Below are 18,002 nucleotides of genomic sequence, written 5' to 3'. Positions count from 1 at the left end.
GCGCCCAGGTGGCTCAGTCGGTTAAACGTTTGACTTTGGCTCAGGTCATCATCCAATGGTTCATGGGTTTAAGCCCTGCGATGGGCTCTGTGCTGACAACTCAGAGCCTGGAGCCTGCTTCAGATTCTGTGTCTCCCTCTCTCTCTGCTCCTCCCCTGCTGGTGCTCTCTGTCTCTCTCTCACTCACTCAAAAATTAATATACATTAAAAAAAAAAAAAGAAATAAGAGACCGTACTTACATACATACATATCTTAATTGTCTGAGGAAACCTTCATGGAATATAGTTTCTTAATTTAGAAACATAGTTGGTCACAGCTCTCTTCTGGGCAAATCCCCACAACAGCTTCTAGTACCTTTTGGGGCAAAGAGCCACAATATTTACAGATACCTGCTGTTCCTTGAACTCTAGGCTCTTCCTCACATATCTACATATAGCTCAATCCCTCACCTAGAAGTATTTGCGTAACTGTCCTTCACCTTCTCAATGAGGTTTACTCTGGCCACTGTATTTAAGAGGGCAACCTATGCTGTCCCCAACTCCCAAACTCCTGATCCCCTCAGTCTATTCAATTTTCTCTATCTTCCTTAGCATTTAACATGCTTTAACTTATAGGAAAAATTTCTAATTTATTGTTTTTATTGTTTATTGAATTTCTCTCACCATGAAGATGTAAGATACAGGAGGGCATGTATCAACATCTTGTTCACTGATATATCCCACGTGCCTACAAGAATGTCTTCTCATGGCACTTGGGTGGCTCAGTCACTTAAGCCTCTGACTCCTGGTTTTGGCTCAGGTGATGATCTCATGGTTGATGAGATTGAACCCTGTGTCAGGCTTCGCACTGGCAGTGCAGAGCCTGCTTGGGGTTCTCTTTCTCCCTCTCCTTCTCCCCCTCCCCTACTTGCTCTCTCAAAAATAAATAAATAAATAAACATTTATAAAAAAAGAATGTCTGCTCAATAAGGGCTAAATGAATGGATAACAATAAATATTTGTTGAATGAATAGAGAGTAAACTACTTTTTCCTTAAATAATTTAGTCTTTGTACTAAACTATTCTTATTGTCTGGGGGTTAAAAATGATCATTGCTAGATCTGTGCAGATTTTCAAAACTTCTTCATTTTATTAGGTGTCTTGCCTTTTAAATTTCACCTAAAGATGTAAAAAATACACCATTTGGTTATTTTTAAGTACAGTGAAAAAAACTACTAAAAACTTAACTTCTAATTTTCAGTAGTGACTAGCTCTAAGGAGAACATGCTGCCATCTTGGTCTGTCTAACTTCTTTCACTGATGAGGCATTCAAAGAACTATGGCAGTAAGTACTACCCTCACGGATGCTGTGCTGGTGAGTGGTTGGGATATGGAGGAGACACTTGAATGTTGATGGCTGGCCTCTCAGAATATTCTTGTTGGACTCTGTTATAACTGCCCCACCAGTCTGGCATGTGTGTTATGTATGTCATTCTCCTAAGTGACCACAGGGAAATTTGTTCTTTAAATCTCATGAACGTCTTTCCTCCCTCTTCTCTTCTTAAATGATCTTCAAGTCAAAAGCTGCAGTTCAAGTGAACTGCACAGTGGGGAAAGCTATTGCTGTAGCATTCCAGCTCAAGTCTGGCCCTTTTGCTTAAGAAGGCCAAGAGCAGTACTTTTTGAATGTTCCTTCTAGACATGCTTGAAAAATAGCCCAGCTAGCATTCCCCTAGCCTCCATCTATGATTTCACTGGGAAACTATGCATAAGATACTTTGGAAATAAATATACACAAGAAATTACAACTTTGTTTGAATGACCCTCTACCTTGGAATGTCTAGAACTGTGAGAATTATAAGGCCAAGAAATATGTCCAGGCCTGCTTGCTTGAAAAGTTACTGTTCCTTATATGGAATGTGAACAGACAGGGAGCTGAAGTTGTATAAACTAAATGTAGATTTTTTTTTTCCCAGCCACTTCTGTGCCTCATCCTTGACCTATTTCATTTATAGGTTTCTTTAAGATATTATGGCTTGTAAGCTCATTGCCTTCTTGATGGTCTTCCAGCAGTGATTTTCAAAATAGTCACTATTTTACATGGTCAGAAATATCCAAGGATGGATGGACCCAGAAAGGGTCAGCCCATGAGTGCACGGGTGCAATCAAATCAGTAGAATGTGAGGCCTGCTGACATGTGGGGAACTTGTTAGAGTATTCCAGGTACAGTTTATTCATTAATGTTAGAAAATTTTAAATGTAGACATTCAGAAATATTTAGTCTGGTTTTCGGTAAGGAAGAAGGATGAGCGGATTCAGTCAAAGACCCACAGCACAATAAATATTTCTTTTACTCTATTTCCTTGATAATGGAGAAAACAGAGCAACAAGCAGTTAACCTAAAGATAAAAAATAGAAATTCTGTTTTTTAATAGGGGTACTTATTTTATTGTACACCATGTGGAATGGGCACCTTTTATAATTTTGGTTTGCACAGAATATTTTAATGTAAGCAATTCAGAATACTGACAGCATATGTTTGAAAGGTTATGCTTTCATTAATCCTCACCAGCAGTTCTTAAGTCTGCCTGGGTTCAAATCTCAACTATACCATTAACCAGGATAAGTGTCTTATCCTCTCTAACCTGCAGTTTCTCATCTAAAAAATGAGGATTAAAAATAGTACCTACCGGGGCGCCTGGGTGGCGCAGTCGGTTAAGCATCCGACTTCAGCCAGGTCACGATCTCGCAGTCCGTGGGTTCGAGCCCCGCGTCAGGCTCTGGGCTGATGGCTCAGAGCCTGGAGCCTGTTTCCGATTCTGTGTCTCCCTCTCTCTCTGCCCCTCCCCCGTTCATGCTGTGTCTCTCTCTGTCCCAAAAATAAATAAATGTTGAAAAAAAAAAATAGTACCTACCTTATAGGATTGTTGCAAAAGTTTAAGAAGTTAAATCAACATAAATACAAAGACTGACAATTACATCGTGTTTGGTAAGCAGACACAATTATTAATCTCACTAGCCATATGCATTGATTGCCATATTTGACAATATTGGAATTTTGTAAAAAGTAGAAGGTAGATTGTAGAAAGATTCCACACATATTGAAATTGGCCCCCTTAGAGGCACTCAGTGTCTTGTCACTCAGGTTTCTTTTCCTTTTCTAGACTTAGGTCTACATTTTTAGTACAAATGGAGAAGAGCGACAGTTACCTAAATAATTCAAAGTAAGTGTTGATTTTTGCCTTTATTATTGGAATCATTCAGATGGAACCTTGCATTTCTTATATGCTTAGAGTATGATCTTACACTTGTACTTCACTAAGTTGCCCAGATTTGTACAGATTGATCTACAGATTGACTCAGAAATAAAAAAAAAAATCTGTAACAGATAAAATATTGCTGTTTCTCCCTAAAGCTTATATGTCAATATTCCATTTCACTAAATGCAACACTCTCAACTCATTTTATGAGGTCAGAATTATCCTGATACCAAAATCAGAAATAACACTGCAAGAAAAGATAACTATAGGCCAATATCCCTAATAAATATAGATGCAAACATTAAAAAAATCTTTTTAAATGTTTATTTATTTTTGAGAGAGAGAAGAGCACATGCATGAGCAGGGGAGGAGCAGAGAGAGAGGAAGTCACAGAATTTGAAGCAGGCTCCAGGCTCTGAGCTGTCAGCACAGAACCCGACATGTGGCTCAAACTCACGAACCATGAGATCATGACCTGAGCCGAAGTCGTATGTGTAACTGACTGAGCCACCCAAGCGCCTTTAAGTGTAAACATTCTTAACAATTGAGCGAACTGAATTTAGCAGCATATTAAAAGGATCATTCACCATGATCAAGTGGGATTTATCTCTGGGATGTAAGCATGGTTCAATATATGTAAATCAATTAATGTGAGACATCACATTAATAGAACAAAAGAAAAGAGGGGTGCCTGGGTGGCTCAGTCAGTTGAGCGTCCAACTTCAGCTCAGGTCATGATCTCATGGTTTGTGAGTTCAAGCCCAGCCAGCATCAGGCTCTGCGCTTACAGTGCAGAGCCTGATTCAGATCCTCTGTCTCCCTCTCTACCTCCCCCACTGTCTCTCTCTCTCTCTCTCTCTCAAAACAAACAAACAAACAAACAAACAAACAAACAAACAAATCATTAGAAACATTTAAAAAAGAATCATATGATCATCTCAATAGATGCAGAAAAAACATTTGACAAAATTCAGCATCTATTCATAATAAAAACTCTTAACAAATTAGGCAGAGAAAGAACATATTGAACATAGTGAAGGACACATGTGATGAGCTGATAGCTATCATCATACTCAGTGGTGAAAGGTTGAAAGTTTTTCCTCTAAGATCAGAAACAAGACAAGGGTGCCCACTGTTTCCACCCCTAATCCACACAGTACTTGAAGTCCTAGCTAGGGCAATCACGCAAGAAAAAGAAATAAAAGGTATCAGTATTGGAAAGTAAGAAGTAAAATTGTTTGTCTTTGCAGAGTACATAACTTACATGCAAAGAATCCTAAAGATTCAACTAAAAAAACTATTAGATTTAATCAATGAATTCAGTAAAGTTTCAGAATATAAAATTAACATACAAAAATCAGTAGTGTTTCTATATACTAACAATGAATTTTCTGGAAAAAAAGAAATTGACCTCATTTACAATAGCATCAAAAACATAAAATACTTAGTAATAAATTTAGCCAAGGAAGTGAAAGGTCTCCACACTGAAAACTACAAGACACTGATAAAAGAAAGAAGGCACAAATAAATGGGAAAGTATCTCATATTCATGGATTGGAAGAATTAGTATTGTTAAAATGACAATACTACCAAAAGCCATCGATAGATTCAACCCTATCAAGATTCTAATGCATTTTTTATAGAAGCACACAAAACACTCCTAAAATTTACATGAAACCACAAAGATACCAGATAGCCAAAGAAATCCTGAAACAAATCAGGAGAAGAAGAACAAAGCAGGAGGCACCACACTCCCTGATTTCAAGCTATATTATGAACCTATAGTCATCAAAACAGCATGGTAGTGGCATAAAAACAGACAAATAGACCAAGAGAATGGAATTGAGAGACTAGAAATAAACCTATGCATATATAGTCAACTAATATTTGACAAGGGAGTCAAGAATACTCAACGAGAAAAGACAATCTCTTTAATAAATGGTTTTGGGAAAATTGAATGTTCACATGTAAAAGAATGAAACTGGACTCCTATTTTACACCACTCAAAAACAATTAACTCACAGTGGATTAAAGACTTAAATGTAAGACCTGAAACCATAAAACTCTTAGATGAAAACAGCAATTATACTCCTTGACATGAACCTTGGTAATGATATTGTGATATGATACTTACAGCACAAGAAACAAGATGAAAAACAAGTGGGACCACATCAAACTAAAAAGCTTCTGTACAGCAAAGGAAACCATCAACAAAGTGAAAAAGCAACCTACAGAATGGGAAAAATATTTGCAAACCAGATATTTGATAAGGGGTTAGTATCCAAAACATATAAATAACTCCTACAACTCAATAGCCAAAAAAGTAAATAACCCAATTTTTAAAAATAGGCAGGGGTGCCTGGGTGGCTCAGGTGGTTAAGTGTCCGACTCTTGGTTTCAGCTCAGGTCATGATTTTGTGGTTCAGTTTGTGAGTTGGAGCCCCACATGGGGGCTCTGTGCTGACAATGCAGAGCCTGGATGGGATTCTCTCTGTGTGTCTCTCTGCCCTTCCCCCACTCAAGCTGTCTCTGTCTCTCTCAAAATAAATAAATAAATACATAAATTAATTAATTAATTAATTAAAAAAATAAAAAATAAAAATAAAAATGGGCAAAGACCTAAATTGACATTGTTCCAAAGAAGATATACAAAAAGCCAACAGGTACATGAAAAAAATGTTCAGCATCACTAGTCATCAGGGAAATGCAAACTAAAAACATAGTAAGATACCACTTTACACCTATGAGCATGATAGAGATAAGAAATGCTGGCAAGGATGAGGAGAAGAGTACGGATCCTCAAAAAAAATTAAAAAGAGAACTATCATATGATCCCATAATCCCACTTTTGGGAATATATCCAAAGGAAATGAAAACACAAACCCAAAAAGATACCTGTATTTCTATAGCCAAGACATGGAAACAACCCAAGTGACTATTAATGGATGAGTAGATAAATAAATTGTGGTATATATACATGCACACACATGCATGAATATATAATGGGATAATATTCAGCCACAAAAAATGAGGAAATCCTACTATTTGTGACAACATGGATAGTTCCTGCAGGCATTTGCTAAGTAAAATAAGTTTTATAAAGAAAGATATGTACTGTACAATTCACTTACATGTGGAATCTAGAACAAAAACAGAAACAAACTCAGAAAAAAAGACAGAATTGTGGTTACCAGAGGTGGGGGTAAAAGGAGGGGGAACTAGAGGAAGGTGGTCAAATGTACAAACTTCCAGCTATAAGATAAATAAGTACTAGGGATGTAATAACAACACGATGACTATAGCCATAACACTGCTGTGTAATATACAGGAAATCATTAAGAGAGTAAGTCCTAAGAGTTCTCATCACAAGGAGAAAATTTTTTTCTTTTCTTCTTTCTTCTCTTTTTATTGTGCCTATATGAGAAGATGGATGTTAGCTGAACCTACCATGGCAATCATTTCACAATATATGTAAATCAAACCACCATACCGTATGCCTTCAATTTATACAGTGATGCATGTTAATTATTTCTCAATAAAACTGGGAAAAAGACTCCTCACATTGCTTCCTCTTCAGGGCAGTCTCTTTCATGTGTACAATGACCCAACAGCAGACTTTTTCAGAGTGGAAAGCACGTGGAAGGCTTTCCCACTGCTGTCAATGAGAAAAGGTCAGCTTGGAGGAACATATTATAATTTTGAAATGAGTAAATGTAGAAAGAAGGTATTTGGGCTCTGGCTTACATATCAATCTGTGGTTTAAGCTTAGTGTTTTTATTTGAAGTGCAGGGGGCCGGAAGTGATGTCATCAGCTTTTCCTTGATTAGGCTCTACAGGACTGAGTCGAGAACTGGTCTTCCAGATGACTGGAATACTTTTATAGCCGCTTAGATATTTTTTTCACCAAAATAAATACATATTTTACACTCAGGGAAGACTAAAGGAAGGAGTCTCAAATTGGCTTATAAGCTCAGTGATGGAAATAGAATGAGTATTAAATCTTTCTATTTCATTTGAAAACACCATTTGTTGCTAGAGGCTTGGATATAATTCAGGCTCTGGGTAACTTTGATTTTGGTAAACCTGATTTTCTAGTTTTTAAATCTCCAATCACTAAGCATCTGGGTTTTACTCTTTAAAGAAGCTAATACTCTGACAATACTTAATATTTTCCATTTCCAGCAAAGGCAGCTTTAAATATTTCCTAGTGCTAATGCATGATTTGTCTAAGCATATTAGCTAAATCTAATCTTTCATTACTGCTGGTTTGCATCTCTATTTTCAGATGGTTAATTGGCTGACTTTCTGCAAAGTTCAGTTTTTGTTACAGGTCTGATCAAGCTTAACAATAATTTCCTATATTATATTAGCCAAAGTAATGTTTGTTTATGAGCTTAGAGTCATATTTATTAACATCCATGATTAACTGAAAATTGCCCCATGTGGTATTTCAATCCACAAATGTGTTTTGATTAGAGAAGGGACAATTATTCCATTTGCATTTGATTCTAACACAAATGGTATAATTTTCAGCTCTCTTAGTCAAACAGATAATAGTGGAGAAAAGAAAAGGTAAGGCCTCCAAAAGACTGCCCATGTGGCTGCTGCTTTCTGATCGTTTAGACCCTGATGTAATTCTTTTCTTTGTAGCACATTTCTATAAAATAGTTTTTGGTATGGATAATTACCTTAATTGTTCATCTAGTCTCTAAAGCATCACTGGGGCATTATCTGTTATGCCGCTTGAAACTGATCATTGTGTACTTTCTAACATATTTCATCCTCTTTAGGATTGGATGTCTGACTATTTAGATTTAATACTTGACGAATATTCTGCGTGTAGAAATCTGGTATATAAGAAAAAATATATTTTGAAAAGATGATTTATGTTCTCTTTAATTCTGACTACTTTCTATGAAGCTTTTGTGACCTGACATAAATCTCCAAGTCTGCTTTTTTATCTGGTAGAATAGAATTTAGCTGTTCACAGACTGTTTGGACAATCAGCAGTCTTTGAGTGATCAGGGGATCAGGGGGGTCTTTGGAAGCACTGAAGTTCCAGCATGGGGTTTAACGGGGGCCCAAGGCATGACAGGGCGGGGGTTGGCCTCCCCGCACCTGCTGACATTGGAGTCACCGCACAGCAACTCCTAGGAGACTCAAGTCACTTTATGCTGGAGATAAGAACCACCCTTTAGGGCCAAAAATCTTGTTTTCCCTTTCAGACAGGGGGGTTACCCTTTCATTCGCTGCTCAGAATAATTTATATAAGATGATCTGACTTTTGCTGTCTTCCTTGGGCTGAGAGCTATGTAGATGCAAGTTTTGGTCCTATGCTCTTTTAAAGCTGGATTTAACAGAATGACAGAAAGGCACCAGTGCTTAGCACAGTTCCCAAACATCTCCACCATGCTGGTTGAATGAATGAATGAATGAATGAATGGTTCAGAACATCCTATGTGACCATAGGCCTGAAGCTTCCATTTCAAGCTTCTATGCTTCTGATGGTTTCTTTACCCTGTTTGCTCAATTAGCTGTATCCAAAAGTTTTGCTCTAATCCCTAAAAAAACTTCATCAGCACATCTTAAATTTTTTTGATGAGCTTTAATCTGCATAGAACCCCCTTTTTGTGCCGGAATGCTAGCTTGAATAAATCAGCCAGCTCAAATTGAATAAATCTATTTAAATACTTATAAAATATTAAGGATGCATTTGGGAAAAGCCTCTAAGGTTATTGTGGCACCCATGTACCTCACAGTAACTAATTTATTAAGCAGTTTGCAAACCTGGAAAGAAAGGAAAAAGAAAAATGGTTTCATAAACCAAGAGCAGAAGCCAATTTTTCAGCTCAGATGATGAAAGGAAGCATGCATTTCTAATCAAAAAGACAGATAAGCCTTCTCTCTCCCACCATTCCCTCACCGGTAAAGTGCCTTTTCATCATCAACAACACTCCATTCCTAATGGCTGCCTGGGCCTTTCTGCACCTTCCCCGTACGCTGGTAATGTACACACAGCATCCCTTGAAACAGGAGCCCATTAGCTGCGGCAGACTTACCTTTTCACATGACGATCTTCTGTTGCAAGTCATCAGCGCGGTGTTAAATCATCCCTACTGGGCACGCTCAGAACCCTGTCGGAGGGATAAACCGATATTTAGAGCCATAGCATGAAAATTGCTTTTCAGCCCCCTTGAAGGACAGTTAAAAAAAAAAAAAAAAGGAAAGAAAGGGAAAAGGTCATCAACTAGGCAGGTACCACCAAGCTCATTCTTTTGCCTGGGAGCTTTTCTTCTTTGGATTTCTTTAGATGATCATTTGTGACCCTTAGTCTGGTACGTGTCATGGCGGTCCCTTTGTGCGAAGAGTAAGGTCAGGGCCCATGTATTGCTATTGTTCGGTATTCCAGGTGATCCTGCCTCTCCAGTACTTAATAGTACCCCCCTCCCATGGCACTGCAATACACGTTTATATTAATGACAGCTGTCATTTTAAATGAGTTTGGCCTGCCTTGTAAGGTTCAGAAATATTACCTTTCCATTATTCTCCATGCTATCTTGCACAGGTGTTGCTGACTGTAGCCGTTGTGGGGGCCTACGGAGAATCCTATACATAGATCCCTAATAATGCCTTAATTGTCCCATCATTTCCCACAGGCCACCCTGAGAGAGTGCTCACTGGTTCCTCCTGCCTCTCCCCACATGCATTTATTGGGCATATATTGATACCTTAATAATAACTGTATTAGGTTTAATACAGCATATGTAAAGCATGTGGAAATATCGGGGACAGGGAAGATAGAGTCTGTAGGAGTCACTTTGTTGTTTATTCTTAAAGGACAGTATTAACAAACTGCATGCTAAACCTAGCCGTGGCTTTTTTAGCATCATCTGCCCAGTTTGTGCAGGAAACAATAAACATGATGCCCAACAAGGACTCCAAGTTCAGTAATGGTTTTTCCAGGCTCATCTACTGGACAAAGAAAAGGGTTTTTAGGGGTAGCCTATATCTTCTTTTACCCAGGTAAAGGGGGAGGGTGGACTTGATTTCTGACAAGCTGCAAATATATGTGGAGTCAAGTCATTTGTTATTTTTGGCCTGAGTTCCCAGGCACGTTTTCTCAAGGTGCTTACATGCAGCACATTTCCATGTTTTTCTTGCTCTGGGAAGCTGGTCAAGACATGCTTGAAAACAGGAGTATGTTTGACAGAACTAGAAACTCATCTTTCCAGCAGGTAGGGTGACATTTCCCCACAGCTCTGAATACCGAAGGGAAGACTGCAAGCAAGTTGAAGACCACCATTCCTGAGCATAATTCATTTCCTGGCCACCATCAGTGCCTCCTAACATTTGTCACCATATCCCGGCTTCTTCCAGGACACAGCCTTCTGGCTGTGGTCACTCTGATCTGGTCCAGTTCAATTACCATGGGACATCAGCACGTCTGAGGGTCTGCAGCCCTGTGATTTTTCCTTTGATTGGTTTTGTCCCTTTAATGGGTCACCACTTGAATCTTAGTTTAACAGAAGCATTCAGACAAATTGGAGGAAGAGCTTAAAGATCAGAGAACTAGAACGGACTTTTTCCACCCCAGGCTAACTTCCTGCAAGGGAAGTGGCACGACAAAGCTCAGCAGTTTCCCTGGGTTTCCCCGAGGATAAGATTCCCTGCATCTCTCCAGAGGCCACCCTCTCCCTGGAAAATTCAGATTCAGTAAATCTCCGTTGAGGCCTGAGAATCTGTTTTTAATAGAAGACTTGGTGATTTCCCTCAACAGGGAAGTTTCTTTGTAAGGATTTTGGGGCATGTTCTTTTGGTAAATATATGCCAAAAATTCCTGTTTAGACAGCAAGCTGATGAGCATTTTGATGCACTGAATGAGTGAATACTTTCATTCCAAGTCCAGCCACACAGAGTCTACTGGATAAGATGATGCCAAAGAACAAGTTTGTGTAAAGGGAGCAGTAGAGGGAGAGGGGAAGGACGTGACGAGATGAAAGAAAGTTCTGGAAAACTCAAGGCAGTGGTGGGGGGTGGGGGTGGGAATGGGGAGCCTCAAGGAGACTCAAGCCCCAGGACAGTTATCTCTGCCTTCACAAGGGCTGGTTTTAATCACTCTCTTGTACCTTTTGCTGGTGTCGTTTGTCAAACCTTCCCATAAAAGTTGCAGAGTGAGGTTATGCAGCGGGTACCATCATCCATCTCCAATTATTGACCGGAGTGGGAGGTGGTTCTCCATTCCTCCCTCTCCAGCCTGCCGTCTGCTTTTGTTCTATCCTGCAACCTTTCAGCCCCACGCTGGAATGGAGCACAGCCCCCACGGCCTTGCAAACAAAACCCTTCGCAGCCTGTTGCATGCGCCTTCTGGGTGTGCTTTCCTGGCATCTGCTTTAGAGACTTCCTCTTCTGGGGATTTACCGATTTGAAACAAATCCCTGGGCTTTGGCCCTGAATCCCATAATTTTAAACTGTGTGATGATCAGAGTTGTTCATCAAGCTCTAATAACAATGTGGTAGGAGCTGCTTTCCTCTTGTCTGATCTGTTCTCGGTTGTACTGCCTGCTCTCTGCCATGGGGCTCAGATGTTGCAGTTGATCTGCCCAATGGGTTTACAGGCAGGACAGGAGCAGGTACATGAGTAGATGGGGAACAGGAATACCTTCATGTACACTTGGCCCTATTCTAATCCAAAGACAACTGAAAATACCAGTGACTAAGGTTCGTGAAGCACTTAGCATGCCATGCTGTGGGCAGTATTCCAGGGGTTTACGTGGGTTAATTTGTCAATCCTCACGACAACTCCACAAGGCGCAAGGCTGGTACTATTGTCGAGCCCACTTTGCATATTCAGTCTGTGATCACATGGAAGAAGATTCAGGTCCCTACGTCTATCAGCTTCCCTACTGAACACATGGCCTGGAGTTTGAAAGAGGAAGGTATCTCCAGACAAGGGTACAAGGAACCACAGGGGTTGAAAAGCACCCAGAGACTCATTCTGTATGACAAGTCTGTGTAAGATTTAAAAAAAAAAAAAAAAAAAAAAAAGTGGAGTTTTCCGGAAAGGCCAGTGACTAGAACCATAAGATGATTAGAATTTATCCTTTGCCTTAGACCAGGTAAAATGCACAGAAATCAGGCATGGGTGGTCAGCACAGCTAGTGGAATGACCGGCAAGGAAAAAATGAAGGCACGTGTAAGCTTACACAGCAGCGGGTCCACCGGGGGCTGAGTCTGGGACCAAATAATCAGCATTTGATATCAAGGAAGAGAATAACTGGCTGACATATGAATTTGAATATGAATACTTTGAAGCTATCTTGTTTTTCATTTGGCCCTTTACCAACTTTACTGATAACTTTATTTTGAAAAAGATTTCTCTGATTTTACTTGTATTTATTTTTTGGTTTGATAACAAAAGATGATTATATGGGTTCCCTTGCTACTGGCATCTTTCTCATGGCCCACAGCACATTATTTTCCTTTTGGCCTTTCTTAAAACTGATGCTAGGGGAGATAGTATTGTCTAGCATGGCACTTTCCAAAAGAAATTTAACGCAAACCATACAGGCATATCAAAAATTTCTGGGGCGCCTGGGTGGCTCAGTCGGTTAAGCGTCCGACTTCAGCTCAGGTCACGATCTCGCGGTCCGTGAGTTCGAGCCCCGCGTCGGGCTCTGGGCTGATGGCTCGGAGCCTGGAGCCTGCTTCCGATTCTGTGTCTCTCTCTCTCTCTCTGCCCCTCCCCCGTTCATGCTCTGTCTCTCTCTGTCCCAAAAATAAAATAAACGTCAAAAAAAAATTTAAAAAAAATTTCTAGTAGCCACATTTTTTAAATGAAAATAAAACAGATAAAATTTATTTTAACCATGTATTTTATTTATCCCAACATATCTAGTGCATCATTTCAACATTTCTCTGAAATCTGGAGTGTAGTTCACGTGGCACATCTCATTTTAGAGTTGTCACAGTGTTCCAAGTGTTCAATGGCTGTATGTGGCTCATCGTTAGCCATCCTGTTGTAGGGTGCCATTACAGTAGTTAAAAGTCAACAAAACTGGTCATATTTGGCTGTCTTGCTTTTTAGCAGGTTATCCTTTGAAAAGTTAGTTACCACGCTAAGCCTCATTTTTCTCACTCATTTTTCTCAATAGAGACAATAATAATAAATGATTTCATGCATAAAACTGTACTGAACCTGGGCCCTGTGCTGGGCTCCCAGAAGCATTCAGTAAATGTCAACACCAAGACCTCTATAGCCTAGCTCCCACCCTGGATCATCTCCTTCAGAGCCCATGCAGGCTAAAGTTAGTGCTCAGCTGTTAAGCACACTAGGCTCCTTATTTCTCTCTATAACAATATAATAATCTATCTATCTATCTATCATCTATCTATCTTTCAGTAATTCTCAACTGGGGGCATCTAACTGGTAGAGGCCAAGGGATCTGCCAAACATCTATAGTGCACAGGATAACCCCCACCTCCATCATAACAAAGAATTATCCGACCCTAAATTTTAATAGTGCAGCGACTGACAAACGCTGATTTAACCAGACTAGCCTGTGTGCACATGTATGTATATGATTTTATTATTATTTGATCACTTTTGAAGTAATTTGGAATATGAATTATAGACATAAATAGGAAAACACCAGCTTTAGTCCTTGGGATACCTCTCACTTATTTTATAGAGGGACTCTGCACAAGAAATTGCATAAACAGGCTTCCTCGGGCTTTCCAGAGGGGAAGCAGTATGATTTGTGCAGTCATATGTGGGAGGCAGATGAGCTCCCACACTCCTGTGACCCGCGACCAGTCAGCAGAGGCTCCACTATTGTGGGGCTGATGGGATCGTGACAAGACTTTGGCTTCCACTGGACTTGCTCCCTTGCCAGAATCGAGTGCCATGTGAAAGCTGACAGCTGCCTTTCTGCTCCCCAGGGCCTGCTGGGTCACAGGACCCAAGGAGAAGGAGCAAGAAGTAGTCACAGTGCCAGTTCTGGGGCAGGTGGCCCCATGATAAGGCCCCTTACTATCCTCTTCCAACTCCTTTCTCTCATTTATGTTATGAGGAATGTACTCAATTTACTATGCACCCTTAGAGGGGCCTTGTGGGAGATGGTTCCACCACCCTACCTGCAGATAGTTTTAGAGTGCCACATTTATTCACAGGGCTTCCTTGGGAATTTGCAGGCTGCAGGCTATAAGACAGCTGCACCAGCTTGCCTTTTCTCCTTGGCATTGTCTCAGAAGTCTTTGTGAGGTACTTCTTGCCTTAGTTCCTACACTTGTGTGCTTTCTCCCTCACCACTGTGCTATTTTCCCTTAAGGTTTTCCAATTAAAGTCTTTTGGGCATCTCAGGTCCCCCTTGGAGAAAGCACTATACCCCGTGTAGGTGCTGGGGCTCACTTCACTGAAACTTCCAGTAGACAGGGGTTTTTAGTCCCCTTTGCTCCCGATTGTATTGAAACCTCATTTGTAAATCTTGCCGCAAAAAGCTGCTTCAGTGCTTCTTTGATTTCTGCCTTCTATGGAGCAGCTGTTTTGCTCGTCTTTGTTCGTGATTTCCTGGCCGGCTGTTGATGGTGTCTGTCATTCAGTGACCAGAAGGCACCTTTGCCCGTTCTCTGTGCGTGAGGGTGAATACAGCACTCTGGTGAGAAGCACGTTACAAGGCAGCTCCTTCAGCTTCTCATGGGATCAACATGGGCTGATGAAGCAGAGACGCCCGGACTGCAGTCTTCAGCCGCCACTAGTTCTGGTGACCTAGTTAACTCCCCAGACCATAAGATCATTCTCAATAAAACAGTGCAAACTCTCCATTAAAATCCAAAGTAAGCATGAGCCCCAAGAGGAAACGTTCTGGCTTGAAGACCATGTCTGGTGAACAGATGGATGAAAGCCAAGAGACTGGCTATGTGCCCTTGCCAATGCTGGGGAGCTATTCCTCTCCCACATGGCTTCCTCTTTCACCGAATGATCAGGTTCCTTCTGGCCACCTGGAAAACGCAGAGTCAAACACCTGTTTAAGTAGATATGCTGAGCTCTGGGCCTGCCTCCACTGATCCATCTGTAGCGCCTGACCCAACATTCACCAGCTGCTTTACTGAGCATGAGGCGGGGCACGGGCTTTGATGACAGCATTAACAATGCACTTAAACCACCGCAGAGTTGATGCTTCCCACATCGGTGGGGATGTGCAAACTTGGAACCTGGGGCCTGCCCAAGTTTTTCCAGACTGGGGGAAGGGAGGTGGGCTGTGAGAGCACAGTACAAGGCCAAGTGAGCCCGCGCCCATTGCTGGCCTCAGCGCTGGGGCTGAGGCAGACCTTCTCTAGGAGCAGACGGTGGCTTGGCTGGGCTGGTGTTCCAATTCTAGAGAGAGGAGGGCATTCTGTTGGAAGCAGCCGTGGAAACCATCATTTTACATAGAGCAGTTCTCTCCTCTGTCTGGGTAGAGCTCAGCTTATGGAGAAAGCTCAAGAAAAGAGGAAAGAGGAAAGATCTTCTTTTAGCCTTTGCATTTGTACGTGTGTGGGGCGTTTGCATTTTCCTTTTTGGCTAGGTGATGTTGAGTCTGTGCTCCTTTAATTTTATTGTCACCACTCTCCACCTAATAAAAATGGTCACTAAGCACAATTGATTGTGTGGTGCAAGGCAAGCAGAATACTCTATCCCAGTACATGAGTGCCCTATAGTCTCAGAAGCTGGATTGTGATTTGGGAGAATCTCAGGTGATTTTGGAGGGTGGTGCCAGAAGAAATACCACAACCTGGTTCTTAAAGCAATCTCTGAATAGTTGAGTGGTAAAAAAGGAATCACTGCCACCTTTCTTCAGGCCTAATACCTGCATTCAAGGTAGAAGAATAAATGGGCCCAACCATTCTATTGAGTCCTTAATATGGGCCAGGCACTGCTGTAAGTACTCTTCCTAATGAACTAATTTAAACCTTCACCACCCTAGACGGGAGATAGCACAGTTTTACAGATGAGGAATCTGATGCACAAGGAGGTTAAGTAGCTTCCTCAGGACCGCATTGTTAGCAAGTGCCGGAGGTGGGACAAAGAGGGTTCCAGGCTGCTGCGACCCAACGGCTGCATCGGGCTTGAAAATAATTATGAATTATGTTCACTTACCTCCTAGACAATTTAGAAACAAATTCATTTGTAAACATTTTTACCACAAGGCGATTCTAAAGTGCCTTTTTCCAACATTCAAACACGGTTTTGGGGTAACTCTTTCCCAGGTGACCTTAGTGCTTTCTCCCCCTATGTCTTATGCAGGCCTTGGGTCACAAACTTCATGGCCTCTTGGATGATTTCCAGTCCCATCTACTTCTAACTGCTCAGAACTCTGTGAGCAAAATAATTTGGTGAGTGGTGATGTGAGGGGAATGCGAGCATGGCAGAGTGTGGAAAAACAAAGACAGATTTACAGCTACCAAATGCAGGGGGTGCAGGGTGAGGCGAGAGGGCCCCCGGTCTGTCTTCTCCCTTCCTCTAGTGACTCTCTTCCGCCTGGAGTCACCTGCTCTCCTGTGTCCCAAGTATCCATTTGCTCCCTAACCATCAGGGAGCAATTGTCCTTAGCTTGTTAAGTGTGAGTATTTGACCCAGGACTCAAATCAGTCTTTGGTAACCACGCTTGACAGATTTATCATTGATGAAAAGACAAGTCAATCTACTGAACCTTAAAGCTGTGTTGTTCTGGGAATCATACCAAGTCTCAGAAGATCTCTCTGTAGCATTAAAAGACCCTGCTCTTCCAAGACCAGTGCTTTCCACTGTGGCTCCCCCATAGTCAAGAAATATCCTTTATAGCACATATCATAGGTGGAAGAGGAATGAAGGCAATAGGGTAGCAATCCTTGCAGTCAATTCATCTTTAATACTTGCTGGCTAAGTCTCAGGCCTGTGGAGTATAGGCCCCAGTGGGCAAGGCCAAGGCAAGTACATCTACGTGTCTGATGTGCGATAGAAACCGCCCCCCCCCCCCCGCCCATAGATGGTACAGACAGAGTATTCCCTACATTTTATCTAATTCAATTCTAATGACAGGCAGCAAAAACAAATTCAGAAGACATGGAGTCTAACCTCAATTCTTCACTTACTAATTGTGTGACCTTGAAGAAGTCACCTAAAGGCTTTTGGTGTTTCCTCACTCACTGCATAAAGGGTTTGGGCCCGATCATCTGTCATCTCCTGCTCAGTGATAGTACTAATGCTTATAATTTCAAGGTGTGTGGGTGGAGTCAGGTTTCCATTTTACTTGGGGATTCTAAGGAAAGTGCAAGACTCTTCAAACCATGACAAATATAGAAAGCAAGCAAGTTTATCATTTTCACTGCATGCTGTACGTATATAGATATATAAATATGTAGTCAGCATCTGGAACATAATGTAAAAATTTTTTCTGAGTAATTTCAAAGCATATGCCACGTGCTGAATGGAGATTTCTAGGACTTCTCCAATTGCAAACTTCAACACTCACCTCTAATATATTCCGACTTAAAGTGTGCAACCTTGTTTAAAATGCACTGCTAAAGCATATATTTTCGTGTATTGCTATGTCTGAATGCATGATAACCAGGTTGAAAATCAAATTATCTGTGTTAGGGTGAATATTATAGTGTGAATACTGCCTGCTGTGCTGTGAATGAATCTTGTAAACACAATCAAATGCATCTTTCCCTTTCTCACGCGTTCAGCAACCCCCCTGCTCGGAGAGGCGATTCTTCACCTTCCACTTCCCATTGTCACCGCGG

At 41.1% G+C, this 18,002-nt stretch overlaps 1 long non-coding RNA gene across 5 annotated transcripts in view; it reads right to left on the bottom strand.

Annotated features, from left to right (window-relative positions):
- The window catches only part of LOC121019088 (uncharacterized), a 525,799-nt gene that overhangs the window by 30,607 nt on the left and 477,190 nt on the right, over positions 1 to 18,002 (bottom strand). For 3 of the 5 annotated variants that reach the window (XR_005785440.1, XR_005785442.1, XR_005785443.1), the window contains one exon: positions 9,299 to 9,373. This is a non-coding gene — a long non-coding RNA (uncharacterized LOC121019088). Of the gene's footprint in view, positions 1 to 929; positions 1,159 to 9,298; positions 9,374 to 18,002 lie in introns of those variants that run through there. The other 2 variants (XR_005785441.1, XR_005785444.1) reach the window with 1 other exon arrangement.

This window comes from Herpailurus yagouaroundi, unplaced genomic scaffold (assembly GCF_014898765.1).
Source record: "Herpailurus yagouaroundi ecotype Mexico unplaced genomic scaffold, PumYag 221, whole genome shotgun sequence".
NCBI lineage: Eukaryota > Metazoa > Chordata > Mammalia > Carnivora > Felidae > Herpailurus > Herpailurus yagouaroundi.
This window is presented reverse-complemented; position numbering and strand designations above follow the sequence as displayed.